Genomic DNA, 12,624 nt, shown 5'->3' with positions numbered 1-12,624 from the left:
CATTTGAAGCTTTCTCTATATCGAGAAAGCAGACGATGGCACATTTCTTTTGGTTAAAACATTTATTGTTTCAGTTAATCAAGCAAATGATCTGATGTTTTTCGAAATTTCCAGAAAATATTTTGAACTTCAGGTAGTTTTAGTGAGATATCTAGAAAAGCAAAGAACATATTACTAATTATTACTTTTAGAAGTTTCCTATACAACTGGCCATATTAATTGGTCGGTAGCTTTCCAATTTATTCGTTAGTTTTTCTTCCTTTAAAAACATAAGATCTTTGGTTCACTTTCAAGACGGTTGGATATAATTAGAGTTGAGGGATATATTAATATAACGTAATGTTTTCGGACAATATGAGACCTAATAATCCATCTCGGTCTTTCCATTCTTTAAACTAATTCAAAATTATTTTAAAAATCCTAAAGCCAGCCCTTAAGTTTCAAATACTTTCAAAATTTTTCTTAAGCTCACTTACTTTTACTGCCTCTACAAATACAACAAGATGTTAGATGGTTAAACAGTTTCTGAGTTTCCCTATTGGGAAGAATGACTTGTATACTATTCTCGTCTGGAATTTTGTGTTCGTATGTTTTATAGATGTAATTATTTCCATTTTTGTTATCGTGTTTGTGAATTTGCTTGCATAATCATTGTTACTTATCTATTAATTCTGGAATTTTTTCGAAAAGGCTGGGAAACGGCAGATCTATTTATTTTGTTTTATATATTCGTTATTAGTGTTAAATCAGTATGTATCCATATCTGGTTCATTATGCATTATTAATGTGTCTCTTAATTGCTTCTATAAAAATTTCTGCTTTTTATATATCAGTGTATGCTAGTTAATTTTCGTGATTTAAGGTTGGATGAATCTTGTTTTGATTGTTAGTGAATTGTTTTATTTGTGTCCAAAAAGTTTTATGGTCTGTGACTCTGTGTGTTCGTTCGCGAGCAAAAAGTGTCCCAGTTGTTTTGGTTTAGTTGTTTTATATCCTTTCGAATTTTGTTCTTCAGTGTATTTACCTGAGTTTTGATGAACTGGTCTCTATTATTCACATAGTGTCATCATTGGTGGTGACTTTCTTTTATTATTTGTGTGTGTGGTTGCCATTCATTATCAACTGCAGCTATGTTAAGGCACTAAGCAACTGTCTGACAGTAATCATCAGTATATGCTGATTTCTCTGTTAAATTTATTGTTGATTCTAGTAGTAACTAATCTGAGAATTTTACACTTTACTAATTTGTGATAAACGTTACAAAATCCAAGATATCACTATAACTGTGGCAGAAACTTATGTGTGCAGGAGCGGTATTATTCAGCCACACTATTTTCGAAAAAAGATCCCAATAACTTCCTTCCGTTCTGTATAGTTTCATTACGTCCAAAATGTTTATTTTTATTAAAATCTCCTATTATTATTATTAACCTCAGCATGACTAGAAGGTTAGAGGTGCTTGACTCGCAATCTGAGAGGCTCAGGTTCGAATTCTCGCCACACCAAACGTGCTCACCCTTTCAGCCGTGGGGACCTTAAAATGTGACAGTCAATCCCACTATTCATTTGTAAAAGAGTAGTTTAAGCGTTGGCGCTGAGTGGTGATGATTAGCCGCCTTCCCTCTAGTCTTATACTGCTAAATTAGGGACGGCTAGCGCAGATAGCCCTCGTGTAGCTTTGCGCGAAATTCAAAACAAACCAATCCAAACTATCTTAATTATATTCAATAAATTTAATAAAATTGTTCTTGTTTAGCATAGTTTGAGTTGTGACCAATTCATCAGTACATGTTTGTTTTATTGTCTTTAATCACGTCTCTCTTGGAAGTGAGACCACCCTGGAATTTAATGTGTTGTGCTGTGAATTTTTAGGCTAAAAATGCACCCATGAATTATCGTACTAAGTATAAGATGATAGGTGTTAGATGTTTCTTGGCTACAAAGATTACAAGTGAAATACAGTCGTGCTTGTTTTGTGAGGTTTTAAATTATTCGATGAAGTCGTAGAATGTGATCTTTACTGCTTCCTTTGTTGGATTATTTTCTATATTTATGATTTTGGTATTTGGAGTTTCTTGCATTTCTACGGACTCTTGATTTTGTTGCTGTATGAAATTATTTTTGTTTGTCTCATTTGTTGTTTTGTGACTATGGTTGTTTGTGTGAATTATTTGCATGTTTGTTATATGGCTGGTTTCGTATTGCTGCAGCATATGCTTTTGTTCGTGTAAACGTTGGTTGTAGAGGCAATGTTGGGAGAATTTGTTTTAATACTAGTTTGTTGTGTTTGGTCTATTTCTGTGTGTTGTAATTTATGTTATGTTGTGGTTTATGTTGCAGGTTCTAATTCTTAATTCTTTGTACTTTTGACTGCCTTTATAATTAGCTATATATTGTTGTTTGAACTAAAAGCAGAGAGGGTTGTCGTGTTCCTTCTGACAGAGAATTTGGAAAATAAAGATGTTAGTGCTGTTTCAATTTCCTGCTTTTTTCTGATTCATACTATTTAACTTATGGCTTATACTAGGGTTAGAATAAGCGTTTGGGCCTGAATAAGGGAAGAATTTCATAATTAACATGTATATTTTAAGGATATTTCTTGCATCTTGATATAGAATATAGTTTTCATCGAAGCAAAGATCAATATTCGTTGTGATGCATTAAGTGCACCAAATTCAGGCAGCAGAAATCTTAACTAATCTCTACCGTGAAACAGGCAGCTTTGAATTAGAAGTGACGCAACTGGTTTGCCATTTCTGCTATCGACTCGATTTCTACATATCATCATTCCCGACCCACTTACCTTGTCTCTCATCAAATTTCTTGAAAAATGATTTATTTGTTTGTTAGTTTGTTTTGAATTTCGTGCAAAGCTACACGAGGGCTATCTGGGCCAGCTGTCCCTAATTTAGCAGTGTAAGATTAGATAGAAGGCAACTAGTCACCACTACCAACCGCCAACTCTTGCTACTATTTTAACAACCTGTTGTTTAAGGTGTTTTCTTAGTATGTTATAAGGCCATCACGGCTGAAAGGGCGAGCATATTTTGTGTTTAGGAGATTCAAACCCGCAACTCTTAGATTACGTGTCGAGCACCCGAAAAACGAATGCTACAAAAATCTTTATAGAGATTTTGCTCATTGTCAGTAAACTTGTACCTGTTTTTGGCGTTTCCAAGAGAAACAAACGAAGGAGTACAATCTTCTTAAAATAACCTGTAAAATGTTTAAGGTAAGATGTATAAATGTATTACAAGAACTTCATAAAAAAAGAACTCACTATGGGCCGAGAGTTCACTTTTACTTCTAGATCTTTACCTAACCTGCAAAGCTTTCACCAAAGACAGGGTTGAGTAATCAGTGATGTCGAGAAAACCCACTTGTAGAGAAAAATATATGTAAAAACGGCTCGTTTGGGTTGAGAAAGTAGTTTACGTAGAAGAGCGAACAACGTTTCGACCTTCTTCGGTCATCGTCAGGTTCACAAAGAAAGAAAGAGGTAACTGACCGGAAGCTGACCACATGTTTGGAAGGGGTTGTGTAACTGAGTGTCGGAATGTAGAGGGCGGTGTTAGATGTTTGAATATATAATTTTATTTTATTATATTTAATATAGGTAGATATAAAGCCGTTCCTTTATATTGGTTTATTTTGGGTTTGAGTTGTTGTATAAGTAAGGCTTCTTTAATTTTCCGTTTGTTTCTTTATTTAGTATTTGAGTGTTTTCTATGGTTATGTTGTGTTTATTTGACTTGCAGTGTTCGAAAACGTGTGAAGGTGACTTTTTTATGTTCTTTGAATCTGGTTTCCATTTTTTTACTTGTTTCTCCAATATAAAAGTCGTGGCAGTTATCACATTGTATTTTTTAAATAATGTTGGTGTGGTGTTTGTGAGTGTAGTTTTTACATAGTATAGATCTCAGTTTTGTGCCTGGTTTTTTGAATAAATTTGTTATTAATTGGAATGTCATATTTTGTTACTAGTTTTTGCCAAATGTTGGTTATTTGTCTGCTGATGTCGGGAATATATGGTATGCAGCAGTATATGGTTTCGTGATTTTTTGATTCGTGAGATATATTTACTTTTGTTGGTTGATTTTGCTTTATGTCTAGGTGTGTGCGTATAATGTTTTCTACGGTTTGTGGAGGAAACTTGTTGATGTTGATGAAATATTGTTTTATTTTGTCTAATTCGTCGTTAATTTTATCTGGTGAGCATAGTTTTATGGCTGTGTTTATTTGGTTTCTTAGTATGTTGAGTTTTTGTTTTGTTTCATGTGCTGAGTCCCAAGGAATGTATAGTCCAGTATGGGTGATTTTTCGGTGGATTTCTGTTTTCAAATGTGTGCCGGTTCTTGTAATTTTGAGGTTAAGAAATGATATTTGATTGCTTTCTTTCTGTTCACATGTGAAGTTAATGTTGGGATGCATAGAGTTAATGTGATTGAAAAAATTAAGTATGTGTTCTGTGAATCTGAATCCCGCAACCGTGTCATCTACATATCTGTACCAATATAGTGGTGGATGTAATGCTGTGTTAATTGCTTGTGTTTCAACTTGTGTCATAAAAATATTGGCTAGAACTGGTGACACTGGGTTGCCCATGCTTAGGCCATTTGTTTGTATATAGTTGTGGTTGTTGAACATGAAGTTTGTCTTCATCGTGGTGAATTCTATGAGGGTTGCTGGGAATGTCTATAGTTGGGTTAGGGTCTCGGATATAAAGTTCTAAGACTATATTGCAGGTTTCAGTGGTTGGGACTTCTGTAAAGAGGGATATAACATCGAAACTGGCCATTAAGGCTTCAGGATTAAGTTGATTTAGATTAGACTTGAAATTAAAAGAGCCTTTGATGAATGAGCTGGCTAATGTTACACACTTAGAGAATGTCCATGCTATGTATTTACCAAGATTGTAATTAAATGATTCATATGTGGACATTATTGGTCGTAATGGACAATCTGGTTTATGAGGTTTGGGGATGCTGTATATTTGTGGTGTGCGTGAGTCGGTTTTACGTAGGTAGGAATGAAGTGTTTGTGAAATTGTGTTGGGTTTTTTCATTTTTAGTAGTAATTTGTTTAGTTGCGCCTCGTCTGTCTTTGTTGGATTTGTGTGTATTGGTTTATATTTGTTCGTGTCTGATAGGATGTTCTTCATTTTTTGGATGTATTCATTCGTGTTCATTATGACTATAGAGTTACCTTTATCTGCTTTTAGAATTTTTATGTTTTTGTCTTGTTTTAGGTTTTTAATGGAATTAATGTCTCTTTTTGTAAGATTGTTTTTTAGCTTTCTGTTTTGTGAAATTATGTTGATGGTTTTGTGAGAAAATTCTTTGAAAAATTCGTTTATATGTTGTTTTTAGGTGTTTCTGGAAAATATAAATTTTTAATTTTACCTGGGAAGTTTGGCTGTTGGATGTCAATAATATTATCTAAGTTGTCTTCTTTCTGTTGGTTGTTTTTGTTTTCTGTAGAAAGTATCACAAGTCTCCTGGCTAGATCTTCTAAACATGTTTTGATTTCTATAGTTGGAATGTACCTAGGTGCTATTGCGAAGTTGAGTCCTTTGTTAAGTAGATGTATCTCGTCTGTGTTTAATTGTCGGTTGGATCTGTTAATTATGAGGTTAGTCAACGGTTTGTCGTTTTGGTGTCTTTTCTGTTGTTTGAAAACAACATTGCGAAGTTGAGTCCTTTGTTAAGTAGATGTATCTCGTCTGTGTTTAATTGTCGGTTGGATCTCTTAATTATGAGGTTAGTCAACGGTTTTTCGTGTTGAGAAATAATTTGCTGCTGAATAAGCTCGTCAGATTGCAAGTTTACTTCATTTTTATTCGTTATAAGCTTGAACTGTATTTATTCTATTTGCTTTACTTTATTCTATTAGTTATAAGCTGTATTTAGGCCTACCGAGGATAAATATGTAAGGCCCAGGGCCTTTATGGGACCCAAAAGAGAGGGAAGATAAAATAGAAAGATAATTGATTAAATAACAGAGGGACGATATAAGTACTAAATATATAAATTATAATTCGTTGCTGACAGTTACACTGCCACAACTGACATCATCCAGAAAATAGGTGCAGCCCACTCCCGTGGCACAGCAATATAATTGTTTAACGATATTAAACGTTTTTGTTCTTTTTATCCATCCCACCATAATATTTTTTCATTGTCATTCGAGAAAGGTTTTTAACATTTATTCATTGCAATAAGAAGACTGCAGCTGATATTTCTTACATAATACTAAATTACTTAGCTGGTCATAAAATACCAGTAGTGAATTGCACAGCACGAGCTGGTGAGTGTAAAGGTGCTCAACCTTTGTCAATAACATTTAATTCCCTGGCTACATTCTCACCATGTGCTCGTCATAGTCTCAATTTTTGTGGATCACAAGCAGCAGAAAATTGCACCGAGGCTCAGACATTCTTTAGAATAGTTCAGAAGTTTTACAATCTATTCAGCTGTATTTCACAGCAATGGAACATTCTTTTAAAAAATATAGACTGTTTTCTTCGTGGACTTCCGGAAACACGAACAGGGAGAGTGGATTGCGTCAGGCGTTTTGCAGCCTATCTTTCTGGGATTCTGGGTAACCAATAAGAAATTCTTTAACTCACTCTGACATCTCAAACCAAAATTGAAGTCAAATTTATAACTGACTATATGCAATCATTATCTCACATCTTGATGACTGGAGTGTGGTTAAAGGTGCTTGTGATCATCGATTGGTGCAATGAAGTATTGCATCTTCGCAAAGCTACCATTGATATTGAAGTTAGCAACATTAAAAGTCTCTTGACTGATTTGAATACCACGGCATGAACATTGTAGCTTAGCTCTTAATTAATACAAATCTGTTGAAAATGACATGGATCTTCTGCCACAACTGCCTGCAAAAAGGAAAAACAGTTTCCAAGTATTTTCATTATGAAAATAAAGATGACCCTTTGGCTACTTGAAGATGAGAGAAAATTCGAACACTTTTTATAATATCATAGATTTCGCTATTGGTTGGCTAATTAAAAGATATAAAGTAGCCACGGATTTAATTAGATGTTTTATTTTTTGTGGCAATATCTAGATATTTCAAAGAACTTTCGAAAACGAGGGAATTTGTTGCCAAAGTGTAGATCTGATGTCTCAGAAAACTTTATAGAAGAAATGAAACATCTAAAAACCATCCACAAAGCTAACTTTGATGACACTGAATCAAATTCTTTAGGTATTCTAAACAAACTACACAAAATCAAACTACATCTACTTTTACCAAATATTTCTGTAACCCCTCACATTTTGTGCATGGTTCCAGATATGCTTGCAGAAGGGGAGAGATATTATAGAAGGCTGAAACTGAAAATTAATTGTCTATGCTCCATCATTGCCGAAGACTGACTGACGCCTGGGAATCCTAGCAATCGAAAACTAGTTAGCCCATACATTGGATTTCAGCAGAATCATTGGTTGGTCTCTTTGCCAGACAGAAGGCAAGAAAATATACTTCTAACAATGGAAATCATGCAATAAACAATTGCCTGGTTTTATGACGATAAACCCACTTATGTGTTGAAATAGAAGAAAATTATAAGTCTGATTTGTGTTCAACCAGTTCTATTTTATTTTGCTATTAAGTAATTAACATGTTCAAGTGATTGAGTAGTGCATTTATATATTCACCGTATTAGACAAACATTATCGATTCCTTTAAAGAATTAGCCCATTTTCATCTTAGTAGTTTGTGAAATGTTATTAACTGGTTCTAGTCGTCTGACTTTTGGTATGAACACCTCTCCGTACACCCTTTCAAGGCTAGTTTTTACTGTAATTTTCACACCCCGCATGTGTAAGCAAACTGGTAGCGTATGCTTTTCAATGATGTAGTGGCTATTATTTGGAGAGTGCGCAACTTATTTCCCTGTAACTGCTTGGTGTTAAACCAAATTCTGCTTGCCACAGTATTTCAATTAATACCATGATTATTTTACCATTATCTATCTGTTGTGATTGACTTTTTTGTGTGTTATTGACCCTTACAACAAACGAGGTAGATGGTTGATTACAAAATAAGTTCGACACATAAACTTTATTACTATTGTACTTGTGTTCAGCTAAATTGTGACAAAATTAAATAACAAAATAGATTCCAAACAATTCTGGTCACACCTAAAAAGAGTCACAAACAGAGAACAATACAAAAAAATACCCATTACTATCATACATCAACACCATAGCACACACAAATGCAGAACACGTTCGAAACACATCATGACCCAGACATGAATACACATTTTTATAAAATGCATAACAAATAATAAATGGCCCGGCAAGGCCAAACGTGTTAAGGCGTGCAACTCGTAATCTGAGGGTCGCGGGTTCGCATCCCCGTCGCTCCAACATGCAAACATGCTCGCCCTTTCAGCCGTGGGTGCGTTATAATGTGACGGTCAATCCCACTATTCGTTGGTAAAAGAGTAGCCCAAGAGTTGGCGGTGGGTGGTGATGACTAGCTGCCATCCCTCTAGTCTTACACTGCCAAATTAGGGACGGCTGGCACAGATAGCCCTCGAGTAGCTTTGTGCGAAATTCAAAAACAAACTAACAAACAAATAATACAGAACTATTTAAAACATACTTCCCAGTTAACACTATCGACTTCACAACTACAATATCAACAAAGAAAATAACTGAACAACGAGTCGGAGAAGCAATCACAAAGACAAAAAAAACGAAGCTTCGAGAGAAGATGGCAAAGAAGCTCTCCTACTCAAAAATTATGTGAACACCCAACGGAAAATTTCAACCTATAACAAGTCGCATTGTCTTTTATTAAAACTTATCTACAACGGATTCAGTTAGTCTAACTAAGTTGTTTGTGTGAATTTTCTCAATCCATTTTGTTCTTTAGGTAATTATGATGGTATCTCCACGAATGTGGAGTGTCTGTTGCTGATTATTCGTCAGATAATTTTGCCTGTGCAGCTGGTCAGGCTGATTTGACGATAGCTATTTACTCCAGAGACAGACGTTCCTCAGGAAGTGGTAGTTAGCCCTATACTCTCCATCATGTATGTTAACAATATGCCTCTGAGTGATCCAATCCAAATCATGGTTCTCATCGCAGTTCGTTGATGATGTAGCAGTCTGGAAAAGTGACGCAACACCATAAATACTAGTTACAAATATACGACCCCAATCAAATGGAATAAATGAATACTGTGAAAAATATAGAATTAAAATCAACATACCAAAAACTCAACTAGTGGTTTTCACAAAATTATTCAAACACAAGAAAGAACAACCAGAATTATATATGAATGAAACACTTCTTCAAACTACTATATCCGTCAAACTTATAGGAGTAACATACGATTCAAAACCAGCGTGGAAAAAAACACACCTAAACAATATTAGAACCAAAATTTAGCAAAGAATAAAATATACTAGGAGCCTAACTGGTAAAAATAGTGGAACAACAGCAGATAACATATTAAAGATTTGCGAAACAAATATAGGACCTGTAATTGACTACGTAGCTCCAGCATGTGTAAACGTAGCACTAAAACTATTACAAACTAAACAAGAAACAATACAAAACACTCTGCTTATGACATATAAAGTCCCTAGTACAACTTTATCCAATTTCATGCACAAATATTCAAACACAAAACAGTAACAGTAGACTCCTACATAGTACTCTAAGTTATTTCGAGAAAAAAATGATTTATTATGCGAACTAGACAGGTACTATATATATAATGATAATAGTCACTTCTCCCAAGTGAATGTACATATAAGAAATAAAAACAGGTCACCTAACTTCTCGTGTATGTGTGTGTTTTCTTATAGCAAAACCACATCAGGCTATCTGATGTGTGCACAGAGGGGAATCGAACCCCTGATTTTAGCGTTGTAAATCCGAAGCTTACCGCAGTCCCAGCGTGGGACATTTACATAAGATAAATTAATCATCTCTTTAGCTCTCGAGTACTCTCCGACTCAGAAATAGTTTGGCAAAGCTACACGAGGGCCATCTGCGCTAGCCGTTCCTAATTTAGCAGGGTAAGACTAAAGGGAAGGCATTCAGTCATCATCACCCACCGTCAACGCTTGGACTACTCTTTCACTATCGAATGGTGAGATTGATCGTAACAATATGACGCTCTCACATCTGAAAAGGTGAGCATGTTTGGTGTGACGGGGATTTGAACCCTCGACCTCCAGAGTGCGAGTTGAACCTTCTAATCACCTGGCAATGCTGGAACATGCGGCTTGATCTGAACACGAAAGACTTCTACAATTATGAATATTATGTCTTAAACAACCTATCACAGAATTATTAGTATACAGTGTTTATTTTTTAGTATTAATGTGTTTCTTCGTTAAGTTGTAATAGATATGACGGTTAAGTACACAGAAAGAAAAAAGATAGTTTTAAAATGTAGAGTTTTCCAGATTGGAGGTGGGCCAGACAGAATAGTGGAAGGGGTTTCCCTTCAAGATGAGCAGATCACCTGTGTGTTGGATATACCGTGCAAAGTGACCATATTCCGCTCCTGTTAAAACGTTTAAAAGTTTTTATGTCTTCAATTGTTCTTAGAAATAGATGTTTTTAATGTAAGCAGAAATAATTTTTAGTATAATGCAATTTTTATACCATTTCACGAAATTTCTCACTTACTCATTTGTATATTTCACAAGTTTAGGAAATATAACTTTGGAAGTACTTTTAAATGTCAAATATATTAAATAAGTGAAAAAAGTTTTGTCAGAAGTGGGATTCGAACCCACGCCCGGAAGACCGGACTGCGACCTGAACGCAGCGCCTTGGACCGCTCGGCCATCCTGACATGTTAACAATACATATTATTAAACTATATAACAAATACAAGTTTACATTTTTGCTTCATATTTATCGTAAACGTTAAAATAATAGCAATCTACGTCTCAAGTTAATGATAAATACACTTAACTTTACTAATACACTTATTGCTTTACTAAGTACAATACGGGAATGCTGTGCGACAAGCAATACAGCAGTGTAAACGCTGTAGCGTATTTATGCCAAAGCTGATACAGCTATCAATTTATTATTAAACCCGAGAATTATACGCTGAGCAAATACTCTACTACATTACCTTAAGGATTAACCCTTACTAGCAACTGTTAGTAAGGCACTTTTTAATAGTTTAAACTACAAAATAGAAACAAAATATCATTATCAAAGCAAAATGTGTTTCTCTAGAGAACAAATAGTGTGCTGAGTCTTTATTATAAATATAAAAATTAATATATTCTGCTATTTTATATCCCATAGTTTGTTCAATACATATATGTTATGAAGTTTGAAATATACCAATAATGATCGTAAACTGCACACCATATAATTCATCTAGTATTTCCATTTCCGATGTTGGACTTTAGTTCCGTTGGTACAATTTGCAAAATTTTATGCCTGTTATCATGGTTATTAATAAAGGAAATTGCTCATTTATACTTGCTTTTTTGGCACAAATTTCGAGTTAATAGTTCTGTGAAATTGAAAATAAGACATAAGATCCGAACCTGGGTCCCAAAATATATTTAATTTACGTAGTCTCTTAAAACAGTTACCTTTTCATTTATATTACAAGTATAATTATATTCTATGTATTCTATTCTTATGAAAATATTATCATATTTTAGGTAGTTTCCTTTAACAGGCAATACAAGTTGCATATGTGAAATGCATAAAAATAAGCAACAATAATGGCAAATATCATTGAAACACATGCTAGCTTATAAGTAAAATACGTTTATTAATACTTTGTTAAGAAAACAGGTAAATGTGTAGGTATACCGTTGTGAAGATTTTTTATTGCAATATTTCTAAGAAGGTAAAAGAAAATTCTGATGACACAGTTTAAGTGTTTATATGTTCTAATAAAATATACTTTATCCTCTGTTTAACGTTATTTTAAGGTGGTCGAAACTCGTGGGATATTATTAACATTAGGCCAAAAATAACGATAATAAGATAACAGTGAGATTGCCTAACTAAGAACAATATATTTAAGTAGCTTTTCAGGCTTTTAAAACGTGTACTCATATTTGTATTGAGTAATTTATTTGTATTTTTTTTCTTTCTTTTAATCAATGCACAAGCTTTTGGCTCAATTACCGAAATCTACGTGCGCAAGACTTTTAGTTGAGAAACCGGATCTCACGGAACAATTCGAATCACAAGTCGTCCAGCAACAACGTAAAAACAAGAACGTGCCTTAAGTTTCTTTTCCAAAAATAAGCCTGAAGACTTATAAGCTAAAATGAAAGAAATAATGCTACAAGGTCAAGAAACATAGCAAGAAATATTATAATTGTGGTTTGTTACGCAAGAAATTAACATCAATAGTAATTGAACAATAATAATAAAATAAAAAAAATTAAGTAAGATCAACAACAACAAAAATAATAATAAAATTAGGTTACTTTTAATAACAGTATTAGAGTCACTGCACGGTTCGATTTCTTTAATGAAAGGCAATCAGCAAGTATGAACGGGAAATCCATGATTTTAATTACTGCCTGTAGGGGGACCACGATCATGGGCTGCTATTGCAATGGCTTCTTTAATTTTTTT

General features: G+C 34.2%; 1 non-coding gene across 1 annotated transcript; it reads right to left on the bottom strand.

Annotated features, from left to right (window-relative positions):
* Positions 1–10,771: 10,771 nt before the first annotated feature.
* Positions 10,772–10,855, bottom strand: TRNAL-CAG (transfer RNA leucine (anticodon CAG)). Its single transcript has one exon. It is a non-coding gene; the product is annotated as a tRNA-Leu (tRNA).
* Positions 10,856–12,624: the final 1,769 nt, after the last annotated feature.

The sequence above is a fragment of the Tachypleus tridentatus genome, chromosome 10 (assembly GCF_004210375.1).
Source record: "Tachypleus tridentatus isolate NWPU-2018 chromosome 10, ASM421037v1, whole genome shotgun sequence".
NCBI lineage: Eukaryota > Metazoa > Arthropoda > Merostomata > Xiphosura > Limulidae > Tachypleus > Tachypleus tridentatus.
Note: the sequence above shows the minus strand (reverse complement) of the source record. Positions and strands in the feature narration are given on the sequence as shown.